Source organism: Phyllostomus hastatus, unplaced genomic scaffold (genome assembly GCF_019186645.2).
Source record: "Phyllostomus hastatus isolate PE091 unplaced genomic scaffold, TTU_PhHast_1.1 phas_contig_17, whole genome shotgun sequence".
NCBI classification, from domain to species: Eukaryota; Metazoa; Chordata; class Mammalia; order Chiroptera; family Phyllostomidae; genus Phyllostomus; species Phyllostomus hastatus.
Window position 1 is genome coordinate 29,034,994 of NW_025333664.1, and position 12,901 is coordinate 29,047,894.

At 38.9% G+C, this 12,901-nt stretch overlaps 1 protein-coding gene and 1 non-coding gene across 8 annotated transcripts in view; both read left to right on the forward strand.

The window, feature by feature from the left end:
* PLCB4 (phospholipase C beta 4) overlaps nt 1-12,901 on the forward strand; it is a 395,438-nt gene that overhangs the window by 168,449 nt on the left and 214,088 nt on the right. The window contains exon 1 of one of the 7 annotated variants that reach the window (XM_045833069.1): nt 1,675-1,693. The exons of the other annotated variants lie outside the window; for them this stretch is intronic. The gene's annotated coding sequence lies outside the window, so the exon portion shown is untranslated. Of the gene's footprint in view, nt 1-1,674; nt 1,694-12,901 lie in introns of those variants that run through there. 7 annotated transcript variants of the gene reach the window in all.
* On the forward strand, nt 7,902-8,009 carry LOC123815447. The gene has a single exon (XR_006785104.1). It is a non-coding gene; the product is annotated as a U6 spliceosomal RNA (small nuclear RNA).

A 12,901-nucleotide genomic window follows, 5' to 3' on the forward strand; every position in this document is an offset into this window, starting at 1 on the left:
GATTCTCAAGCACCAGCCCGTACCCACTGAATCAGGAACTCTGGGATGGAGCCTAGGATTCTATTTTAACAATGCTCTGGATGGTTCTCATGCTCGAGTTTGAGACAGCTGAATTAGAAGATTGATAATGGTTTTGGGAGACTTGAAAGAGATAAAATAGCCAGATTGAGCAAATAAAAATACAGAGTCTCCAGTCATATTTGAATTTCATGTTAGCTAGTCATTTCTTAGTATAAGTGTGTTCTATATAATATTTGGGACATAATTATGCACATGACATACCTATACTAAAACATTGTTTGTTGTTGATCCAAAAATCAAATTTAACCATGTCCTATATTTTATCGGCAAACCCTAAAAAGAGGGTTAGAAGAATAAAGAATTGTTAGAAGGTTCAAAGAAGAACAAACAATATTGTCAGCAAGATAGAAATTCTAGAAAGAATAGTTAAAGAAATGGACTGGGGGGACCCAGAGAGGACAGGGGTAGTATTAAAAGTCCGAAGGGTTTTATTTAAAGGAAATAATGAACTGTTCTTCGTGGCTGCTCAGATTAACCCAGAAGAAATTTCTTTTAGGGAGAGGCAAGATTTCTGTCAATAAATGATGTCAGTAGTTTTCTTAGTGATTTTTGTGATTCTCAACACTCTAGTGCATTTGGAAATTCCATGTGCTTATAGTGCAGCCAGCGATCCAACCTGTGTTTGTGAAGGAACAGTTCAAAGAGGCAGAGCCCAGTGGGTTGGGGCAGGTTAATTCTCAAGACCCTTTATGACTTCTCTGAAATAGTTTGAATTTGCAATTTTGCATCCTTACTCTCTAAAAACTTTGTAGTCTTTTGATTGCTTTCGTTTTCTAAACTTGAGCTTAATTGGAAGGTTGGTTTTTCAGAACTTGGGTTTGAGGGAGAGGCAGTTGTTACGGGGATGCTTTAGAACTAGACTGCATGGGTTCAGATCCCAGCAATGCCAGTTCCTAGCTGTGAGAACTTATAGTTTGTGCCTCAGCTGTTGCATCTATAAAATGGGGATTATTAAAATTAACTAACATCTCCTAGGTTGCTGTGAGGCTTAACTGAGCTTGCTTATGTAAAACATAAGAATTGTGCCTGGAACATAGTCAGCCCTCTTTAAATATTATTTTATATTATTAAGGACTTGAATCTTCCTATGTATCCTGGGTATTCAGAGGTTCTTTCACCCATAGGTGGTATTGAATAGTCAGGTCATTGTCATGTATAAGAGATGAGTTGTCCCTTGTGAGCAATGATGTCTTGTCTCTCTCCGTGACCCTTAATCTTGAGGTGTCAGTGTAAGCACTCAGGGGTGCTATTTTATTCTGCAATATTACTGCTTCTTCCTAGTCATGAATCATTTCTCTTCCTTTACCCAGATGAACTTTCCCACATTTTCCAGAAACCCCAAAGAGAATTAGGTTTCATTTCCCATTGCAAATTGAATTCAATTAAAAAGCTGTAAAAGAATACCATATAATGTCACAGAGAACAGAGTGACATTTCCAAAATATTTTTGAGAAACTTGAACTCTAAATCAAGTTAGTCATGGAAAAATTTTAATCTGATGACTGGCTTTTTTTCAGCACTATGGATCCAGTTGCGATTGTTTCTCTAGAAATTTAATTTTGAAGATGAAAATCAGCTCATCTTTTCTGACTCCTGAACAAAAGAAAAATGGGTAATAGTGGCCATGTACATGGTGTAATTTCCATCTACATGTGATCAAAGCATCAGATGATAAATCTTTTGTCTCTGTTAGAAAACCAGATTTTTCAGTCTACTGAGGACTCTTCTGTATTTACTTGGTGATCAGTTAAGGAAGGAGTGTTTAGGTAGAATTAAACTTTTTGGTGTTGTGTTGCTGAAAATTTTAAATATGTTCTTTAAATGAAGTTTCCTCTTGAATTTGCAAAATCACCTGCACTCAGTTTCGCAGTGCTCAAGTTCTGACAGTAAGTGGTTGTAGTTGTTATTTTTCTTTCAGTAAAGAAAATGCACCATGATGCCTGTGTCAGTGGGTTAAGAGATTAAGCACTTGTTATTAATCTTGAGTCTGTGGGGGTGCTGGGCAGTTCTAAGTGGACTGGTTTGATTGATCTCAGCTGAGATTGTTCTTATGTCTGCATCGCTGATGTGTTAGCCAGTGGCTGTCTGGTCAAGGACAGCCTCCCGCACACTTTGGAGAGATTGCCAGCTGTGAGCCGAGGATGTTCGCAGGGTCCTGTGCCTCTCATCATCCAGAAAGTGGGCCCAGGTCTGTTCACATGGTGGAGGCAGGGTTTTTTGCATGACACTACATATATTGTTAGTCTAGTCAGACATTTCTTTGTTGTTAACAATTACAGAGAGACAGAGACAGAAAGAGACAGTCACTGGAAGTAGGCAAGGTCTCTTGAGACCTAGGCTAGGAAATGGTACAAGATCACTGCTGCTGCATTCTGTTGACCAAGGCCAAGTGCCAAGGTCAGTCCAGATTCAGGGAGTGAGGCAGTGGACTCCATCTCTTCAGGGGAGGAGCCCCAGAATCATATGACAAAGGGTGTTGTGCTTGGCTGGAAAACTGCCTTAGAAATCCATGTCACATCCCTGGAACCTGTGAATATTTCCTTATAAAGCAAAAGTTGTGGTTATTTAAGGATTTTGAAATGAAGAATTTTTCCTGGATTATTTTCTGGGTGGGCTCTAAGTAGGACCACATGCTTCCTTATTAGGAAGCTGAGGGAGTTGGAGACACACAGAAGAGAAGGTGGCGTGAAGACAGAGGCAGAAGTTGGACTGATGTGGCCTCAGCCAACAGGAGTGAGAATTGACGAGAAGTGGAATCTCCCTTAGCACCTCTGTAGGAAGCATGGCTGTGCCAACACCTGAGTTAGGACATCTAACCTTCGGAACTCAGAGAATAAATGTCTACTGTTTTGAATTACCCAGTTTGTGGTAACTTCTTATGGGAGACATAGAAAGTAATACAGGTATGGATGCAGGGAGAGAGAAAAAAATTGGAGACATTTTTGGAATAACCCACCGATACTTAATAAATTTATATAGTTTTATATAGTGCTTTTTCACTCAGCATGAAAAAACATTTTTTCCATGTTACTACGAAGCTGTTGAAAACACTCTTTTAAATAATTGTGTGAAATAGCCCTGATTGGTGTGACTCAGTGGATTGAGTGCCGACCTGTGAACCAAAAAGTCACCAGTTTGATTCCCAGTCAGAGCATATGCCTGGGTTGCAGACCAGGTCCCCAGTTGGGGGCATGCTGGAGGCAATGTATCTCACACACCGATGTTTCTTTCCCTCTCTTTCTCCCTCCCTTCCCTTCTCTCTGAAAAAAGAAAGTGAATAAAATCTTTAAAAAGTAATAATTTTATGATACAATGTGCATGTGTATAAATAATGACATGATAATACATAATGTTTGTTAGGTTAGTCTAGCTACACATTTCCTTGTTGACAATTAAATTTTTTGAGTGTTTCAGATGTAGCCCTGTGCCCAAAGAACATAGCTCTATGACCAAAATGACCATTCAGTTTCATTGTTAGCACTTCACTTCACTAAGCCACGGTATCTCTTGTTGGAATTATTATAACCATATCCTTGATAATCTCAACCTCACTCCAGTCCACTTTACAAATTCCTCTAACAGGTTAATTTTCTGAAGAAGATATTAAGTCATTCCTAGCTAACAATTTGCAATGATGGTCAATGGCAAATGTTAGTTCTTTAGTCAAACACTCAATAGTGTTGTAGTAACACTGTGTACCAGTGTCTTTATAGTTCTTTTTCCTGCAAGGCTTTTGAGCTCCACAATGAGCTCCTTGATGACAGCATTACTTCCTTCATCCTTGTACCTCCTACATCACCTGCTCTGGTGTTTTGAAGGTCTGATTTACTCTGCTGTCTGCTATATGAGGAATAAGTGAGTTCAGAAGGAAAATGCTTCTAATTGCCACCTCCTTTCCTATATGATCTTAGTCATTCAGTCTGACTGAATTTGAAATTGATTGGTTGATATGACTAGTTGTTCTGGCTCAGGGGTGGTCTTAATATTTTTGTGTTCTGGACTCATTAGGCATCTGGGATAACCTATGAGAATCCTTTGCAGAATACTTATTAATACATAAAATAAAATGTATAGGATCACCAAGGAAAACATTTGTATTGTATTATAGCTGTCAAAATTTTATGAATTGCTAAATAGTAATATGTACTCATCTTCAATACATAAAATGCTGCTATCTAGTAGCAGCGCCATTAGCTCTTATACTTTCAAAGTAGCGCCATGACTATACAGCATTACAAGATACTTCAACAATGGTAACATAAGATTAAAATGCTTGTGGTTTTACCCTGGCCTGGTAGCTCAGTTGGTTAGAGTGTTGCCCCACTTTGCCAAGGTTGCAGGTTCTATCCCTGGTCAGGGCATGCACAAGAATCAACCAATGAATGCATAAATGAATGGAACAACAAATCCATGTTTCTCTCCCTCTCCCTTGCTCCCGCCCGCCTTCCTTTCCTTTCCTTTCCTTTCCTTTCCTTTCCTTTCCTTTCCTTTCCTTTCCTTTCCTTTCCTTTCCTTTCCTTTCCTTTCCTTTCCTTTCCTTTCCTTTCCTTTCCTTTCCTTTCCTTTCCTTCCTCTCTAAAGTCAATAAATAAAAAAAAATTAAAATGTCTGTGGTTTCTGTTGGTGACAGAATCACAGATTCTGTTAATACAATTATGGTTCTTTGCCTATGCCCATAATTGAATAAAATTCTAGATTTTAATGATAAGGTAGTGTAAAAAATGTAACTTTGTTTATATCTTAGTTCATCAACTACCCCCACCCCCAACTCTCTAGACCTCAGGTTAAGAGAGACTGAAAAGCTTGTTTTAGAAATAACTCTGAACAAGTCTTTGTGCCACTCAGTTGTCATCATGTAAGTTTGAGTCAACATTAAGCATAATTAAGTAATTTATGAGGTTAGAGGGATACAAGAAATTTTAGAATTTTTTCATGTGTATCATAGCACCTAAGATATTGCAGACTCTGTGTAAACTTTTTTTATCGTCACCCAAGGACATTTTTTTCATTGCTTTAGGGTAAAGAGAGAGGAAAAGAAAGAAGGAGAGAATGGAAGAGAGAGGAACATCGATTGGTTGCCTTATACTTGTCCCAACCAGGAATGGAACCTGTAGCCTGGGCATGTGCTGTGACTGGAAATCAAACCCGTGACTCAGTCTATGGGATGATGCTCCAACCAACTGAGCCACACTGGCCAGGGCTGTGTAAACTGGTTTTTGAATAATAACACGCCTTTCTTTAAGTACAGTGGACAATAATTCTTCTGTGTCCCCTCCCATGTGGTAGAAACTGAGGCCTTTTTGCTTGTCTTTGGAACTGTTGTGGCTTGTAGCCCATGGCCCCTACTTGGACACAGTTCTGTTTCTAACCTGGCCAGACAGTTGCTTAGTTGAATTGGGTTGTTTAGTTATATGTTTCCTGATGGCACTGGATTAATAAGTTGCTTGCATATGGTGTACTCTGAATAATTACCGTTGATATTTACTTGTTGAGCTTATTCCCTCTATCTTCCTCTGAAGGGGGTTGGGGTAACTTGCCATCAGAAACAAACCGTCAATTAGCTTGGTTATGGTAAAACACACCCAGGCTCCCTGGAGGTGCTGAGGAGGCAGGCAGTCCACGCCGTTGATCGGGCTTCTGCTCCTGGATAGTGCACTGTGATCTGACTTCTGTGGGCAGAGGAACCCAGGGGAGCGTATTGTTAAGGCAGCTCCCATTTCTTCTCAATAGAAATTATACAGAAATATTTTTATTCATTTCTTTAAACATTAAAAAGATTAAAAACACTTTGTTGTACAAGGCACTGGCTTACAGCAGCATAATATATTTATCCTTATTGTCAAGCTGAATCAGCATGGAAGTTCTTACAACACTGAGAGCTACAGTATTGTGGACAATGTTTCTGATGGATCAGTGACCCAATTAGTTCTATAATTTTGAACCTAAGATAAATGTCTAAATTATATATATATATATATATATATATATATATATATATATATATATATATAAAATACAATCTCTGTATCTCTATCCATTACTATATCTATATGTATATGTGTATATGTACAATCATATATAGAAAACATGTATGTATGTATTATATATACATTTATACAGGGGTAGGCAAAAGTAGGTTAATAATAACAATAATAATAACAATCATTAATAAATAATAGTACAAGAATAGACTATTTTGCGTACTCACAACTATAAACCTACTTTTGCCCACTCTGTTATATACACACACTCTGATTAGAATCCATGTAGAATTATGTTTACTTGAACACTGGCATTTCTTTATATGATTGACTTTGCATTTTTTTTTATCTTTGAAGCCATCTAAATCCTCTTGACTTGGAGGCTTACTGAGTTGGTTGAAACTAATACCAAATTTGGAAGTCTTTTAATACTTGAGTAGTTTCTTGATAAGGGCAGTTTCTTGATATGGGTGGGATAAAGGGATAATTTGTAAGATTAGGAAGAAAAGATGGTAATCACTTGAAGTTTTCAGAACAGTACAGATTTTTTCAAAGATTAGTTTAGGCATTTCTTATCTATATCATTGAAGTACAAAAAGACCTGTTTTTTTATGTTAGACTAATATCATAAAGATTCTATAAGGCATTTGTGTTATTTACTTATTTATTCATTCATTCATTTATTTTTTGTTTTATTGCAAGGACAAATAAATCTCACCTAGTGAATCCTTTAACACTTTAATAACTACATATATATTTTTAATTTACTGAGAATTAAAACTATGTTTTTAAATTCCTTAAGGCCCAACTTCTAGGCTGGTTCCTTCACTGAGTTTCCTTTGACTCTCTATATTAAGTTGTCATCACTGCTGTGGAAAATTAACACAAAGTTCATGGTTTGTAACAACACCAAGATAACCATATGTGGTTATCTTGCAGCTCTGGGGGGTTGGAAGCCAGAAATGGGTCTCACTGAGCTAAAATGAAGATGTGGGCCAGGCTTTGCTCCATCCTGGAGGCTCTAGAGGAGAATCTGTTCCCTTGCCTTTTCCAGCTTCTAGGGGTCACCCATGTTCCTACGCTCATGGCCCCCTCTCATCTTCAAAACCATCCTTGCCCTGTGGAGTCTTTCTCACAGTGTCACTTCTGCCTCCTTCTTCCCCATTTAAGGACCTGTGTGGTTGCATTGGACCCACCTGGATAATCTGGGCTAGTCTCTTTATGTTAAGATCACCTGATTAGCAATCTTAATGCCATCTGCAACCTTTATTGCTCTTTGCCAGGTAACTTATGTATTTACAGACTCTGGGTGTTAGGAAGTGGGCTACTTGACATAGCTATTATTCTGCTACTACATACCCTAAATTAGAAATGATTCACGTGCTTTTCATAAAGTCTTGGTGACACTGTCTCAATTTGGGATTATTCCAGCTTCTAGGAATAATACCAAGTTGAGAGATAAAATACTTGCTTTCTCTCTCACTTGTTTTTTGACCTGTGGACAAGACAGGACTGTATCTACCTCATGTTTGTGTTCTCAGCATATGGCCACATTGAAATAACCAGGAAAATATTGTGTGAGCAAATGAATGATTCCACATAAAGCTTTCCCTGAAGACATTAGAAGGGAGGGAAGTCAACTACTAAAGTATAAAAAATGGAAGCAAGACATAATGGACAGATTATCATCAGTACTACCCACAAGAGAATAGTTTCTTCATGTGTATCATTGTCTCTCAGTAGCACATAATTTCACTGGTCAAAGAATAGGATTCCCTTAAGAGTTATTACAATTTTTCTTACTATAAATTACATATTTGTCATTTAAAAAATATTTTCATGCTCACTTCAGCAGCACATACACTAAGATTGGAATGATACAGAGGAAGGTTAGCATGGCCCCTGCTGCAGGATGACACACAAATCTGTGAAGTGTTCCATATTTTTTTGAAGATGGTAAAGTAGGTGGAATATATGGTGATGGAAGACTAGACTTTGGGTGGTGAGCACACAATGCAATATATAAATGATGTATTGTAGAGTGGTACACTTGAAACTTATATAATCTTATTAACTAAGGTCACCCCAATAACTTTTTAAAAAATCCATGTGTCTTGACTTTAAAAAAGTGAATGGTTTCTTGAAGGCTCATGAACTCTGGGCATTGTTACCTCTCATGTCTAAAACTGCAAGCTCTGGAAAGTGGTGGCCATCCGTGGGATGGATGCCCTGTGGGAGGACTGCTGAGTAGTTAGTCTGTACTTTCCAGGTGGCACCTGCAAGCCTTTGGCACAGCTTTTTGTCTTAAAAGAACTTCTAAACATGTGCAGCTTTTCTATGAAGCGTACTTAAAAGCAGAGGAAAGTGAATGAATTCCCCACAATATTCGGGAAGCCAAGATTTTTTCTCAGGTATTTCTTTAGATTAAATATGAGTTATATATTCTACTTCATGATGTACTTGTGAAATATATGTATCTCCAGAGAGCATCCAGCCATGTCATATGAAAAATAGAGACATTTGTTGAAGAAGATAGAAGATACAAGAAACATTGTACATATGACAGTGATGCCACAGTCCCCTTCAAAAGAAGCACCTTAGGACTTCACACAGTTCTCCCAATCACCATCAGCTGCCCCATCATATTTTCCTGAATCTCATCATCTGAAATCTCTTCCCTTTCAAAGGTGATTTTAGGTTTGGGAAAAGCTAGAAGTTGCAGGGCACCAAATCTAGGCTGTAGGGGTTGCTGAGGCACCTGGGTGATTAGATGTTTCCCAGAAAAGCTCTGCAGGAGGAGTACTGCATGAGTGGATGTGTTGTTGTGATGAAGCTTGCCCAATCACCAGTTGCCCATAGTTGTGCCCTTCTGAATCATCCAGTTCCCACTGAAGAACATTCTAGCTTAACACAAAATTTGATACAGATTCCTTGCCCTACTTGGTCAGTCATTTTGAATACAACAGCCACACAGTACACAGGGTCACTCAACAGTGTCTACCACTCTTGCTAACTAGTACAATGAGGTCATCATTGTTCATGCATGCACATTCCAGTCCACTCTCCTTGGCTGCCATGTTACATCGATGTCACACAAACTGTTCTTGTTATATTAACAATGGTTCAACTTTTTCCAGACAGACCTTATATACATTTGGAGTTTTAACTCTGTTCCATATCCAAGTGTCATTTTGAAAAGTGTATGCACATATCATCTTTACCATAGTTTTGTGATGTAGACAGGCATTCTGTTCCTTTTTTTCCTGTCATATGGGTGAGGAACTCAGTTCACAGCATATAAGGGGATATCCATGATCACACAGCTGGAATGTGATGTGTGCTGCATGGTGAATAATTTGAATCTAGATCACTTTACCAATCCAATATCCATGCTTCTTACACAATACATTTAGTACCATATAAACTACATTTTCTTGAGCATCATGGCTTGCAGGCCTTGATGTTTTCTATTAACTCATGATCTAAATAATGTAGCATTTCACAAATATTTTCCATGGGCTATTACTCCAATGATATTCTCTGTGAAAAGAAGATATTGTATAATCGTGTGTAATTAATATTACTTTCACAATTAAAGCATGCACTACCATAGTAGAGACTGCATGCAAAGTCCTTACCTTCTTTTACTCCAGCATCTTCCAAAAGCATATAACCACAGAAAGGTAGGTGCTTTCTACCTCTTGCTTTCATAATAGCTGTTATCTTTGGGGGAAAATTCCAGTGTCCTCGGTTCCAGTTGGTCAGTAATGATTATAATTCCAGCAGTGTGCCAGTGGAGCTCTTGTTAATGGGCATTGCCTCTTGTGTCCACGAAGAATGCCTTCAGCAGCAAATACTAGATTATCTACTTTGGGTTTGAGCCCTTGTATCAGCTACTTAGACGTTACCTGGGACCTTGATAAAAACTCAGAAGCTTGGGTCCCACTCTAGATTTGCTGAAAAGGAATCTGCATGTTAATGAGATCCCCAGGAAACATACACGCAATAACATTTAAGAAGCTCTGATTTAAACCATAAGGACATGTATAAAAAGAAAAAACCTTCTCTGTTTTAAGCTTGTATTTATTTCTTTATTTTTAGAGAGCGGGGAGGGAGAAAGAGAAGGAGAGAAACATCTGTTAGTTGCCTCTCTTATGTACCCCAACCAGGGGCCAAACCTGCAACCCATGTGGCCCGACTGGGAATGGAACCTGTGATCTTTCATTTTGCAGGACAGCATCCAACCAACTGAGCTACATTGTCAGGGCATCCAAGACTTAGGGTATTGTTTCCTCCTGGTGGCAAAAGAGCTGCCAAATCTCTATTCATTTTGTCCTCTCCTAGTGTTATTTAGATGCATGTGGAAGGAAAGAGTCATGTGGATCCCAGCTCCTGGGGTTTGTGGCATTATGGATGAGACAGAACCAATTCACACAGACTACCGAGTCCCGTGGAAGAGAAGGGATGACTCGGTTTCTCTCTCAAGGGGAGAGCGCCTTGACCCTTGCCTTGACAAGCTTTTATTGGATTCAATTTACGTATATACAGGGTATATATGTAAAGCTCATCAATCGTTGTCAGGCAGAAGTGATTAAACAATAGATAACATTCAAAGAACTTGAGGCCTTATTCTGAGTCAGGGTCAGAAAGTTAAAGGGCCATAAAACTTTGGGGAACAAACTCACTTCCTGCTTGGGCCCTTATCATTTAAATTGAGGGTATTAGCAAAGTAGGTTTCATAGGATTTTATGCATTTTTTCTTAGGCCTGATCTCCCTAGGGAACCCACCCTTTCCAGCACAGGGCCACACCCATCTCTGGCATTGTTTTAGGTTTAAGGCATTATTTCAGGCTTAAGTCAGGCAGGGGAAGTGAGGCAGCCAAGAGATTAGGAGACTTCTTGACGTTGGAATGAGGACTCAGGCTATGCCATAGCCAAGGGGAGAGAGTCCATCATCCCCTTTTTCTATAGCCCCTCAAGTCCTTTCCTGAGGGCCCCTTCATGATCGTGCCTGTCTTAGGTCATCCCTCTTTTGATGAATCTTACCCGTCATTGGCTAACTAGTCATCTGCCCGGGGCCAAGCAGAGTGAAGAGAAAGGGTGCAGAGGTGGTGCCCCTACCAGGAAGATAAGCTTTGTCTCCTAAGTGGCTTATGGTCCCAAGGTCCTTTACTCAGCCTTAGCCATGGGGGATTACAGCTCCTGAAACCAGGCAGGGCAGTTCCCAATAAAAGAGGATACTTTCTGTCTCAGAAGTCTTCTTATAACCTCACCTTAGTTCTCATCAGCTAGGTGGGTCACATACCCACCCATTAGACCAATTACTGAAAACACCTAACAGGAAAACCTCAATTGCCTCTGGTCTTGACCAGTGCTGTCCAAAAGAAATGTAAGACTAGCTATACATATCATTTAGAATTTTCTAGAATTAAAAGAAAAAAGAAAAGAGATTAACTTAATTTTAATAATAGATTTTATTTAATGCAATATATCTAGATTATTATCATTTCAACATGTAACCAAAAACTGCCAGTTTTATATTCTTCATTTCATACTGTCTTTGAAATGCAGTCTGTGTTTTATGCTTTTTATCACATTTCAATTCAGATGCTAAATTTTCATCAGACATACTTTATCAGATACACAGATACATCAAATATACAAATGTAAATACAGGTTGTATTTAATCTCATAAGTCACAATTGAAGAAGTATTCACATACCCAAATTGCTCCATGTATAATTAAGTGTTTTCTAATAATCAAATCAAGTCTTATAATTTAAATTTAAATTAAATTAAATTAAATTAAAAATTTCGTTCCTCAGTCACACCAGTTACATTTCAAGTGCTCAACAGCCACATGGGGCTGATAACAGTTGTGTCAGACAATGCAGGACGAGGCCCTGGCTACTCAGAGTGTGGTCTGGGGCTGGTAGCAAGAGTCATCAGAGGGCTTGTTAGAATGCTTCATCTTGGGTCGTGCCCTACATATAGTTGATCAGAAATCTCCTTTGGCTGTGGTTTAACATGACTGTGGGGCCCTGACCACTGTGGCTCAGTTGGTTTGGCATCATTCTATGAGGTGAAAGGTTACTGGTTCTATTCCCGGTCAGGGCTCATCCCTGAGTTGTGGGTTTGGTGCCTGGTTGGCTTACATCCAGGAGGCAGCCAATCGATGTTTTTCTCTCATGTTTATGTTTCTCTCCTTCTCTTTCTCCTTCCCTTCTCCTCCTCCTTCCCTTCTCCTCTCTCTAAACATAAATAAATAAAATCTTTAAAATATAATAAAATGACTATGGGAACTTTAGGAAATACTGATACTTACACCTCATCCCAGAGCTTTGGATTCAGACTTTGTGTCATGGGGTCTAGTCATCAATATTTAATGGAAGCTTTTCAGGTTATTCCACTATGAGGCCAAGCTTGAGAACCACTGGTCTAGACTAATCTTGATTCATCCCCTCAAATCAGATGTATCACATACCAATCTGTAGTGTAACAGATGTTCTTGAGTAAGTAACCAAAGTTGTTTCCATACTTGCTTTTCTCTATTCTGTGGACATTTCCATGAGGGAAGGGGGTCCAGCTGCAAGTTTCTATACTTGCTGAGGTCACACTTTCTTGGTCTCCTTTCTTCATTCAATCACTGACTAACTCTTTTCTCTGTTTCCCTGTCAACAGTTTCACCACTGCTTACCTTCCTTATTATCCTAGGGAGCCAGTGGATTTGAGGCTACTGCTCTGTGCTGATAAATTTGGGGTGTGTGTTGTTATTCATTAACTTGGCATCAGTGTTTCATAGACAGTGGCCTTTTCTTTGTTCTCAACTCTCCCCAGAT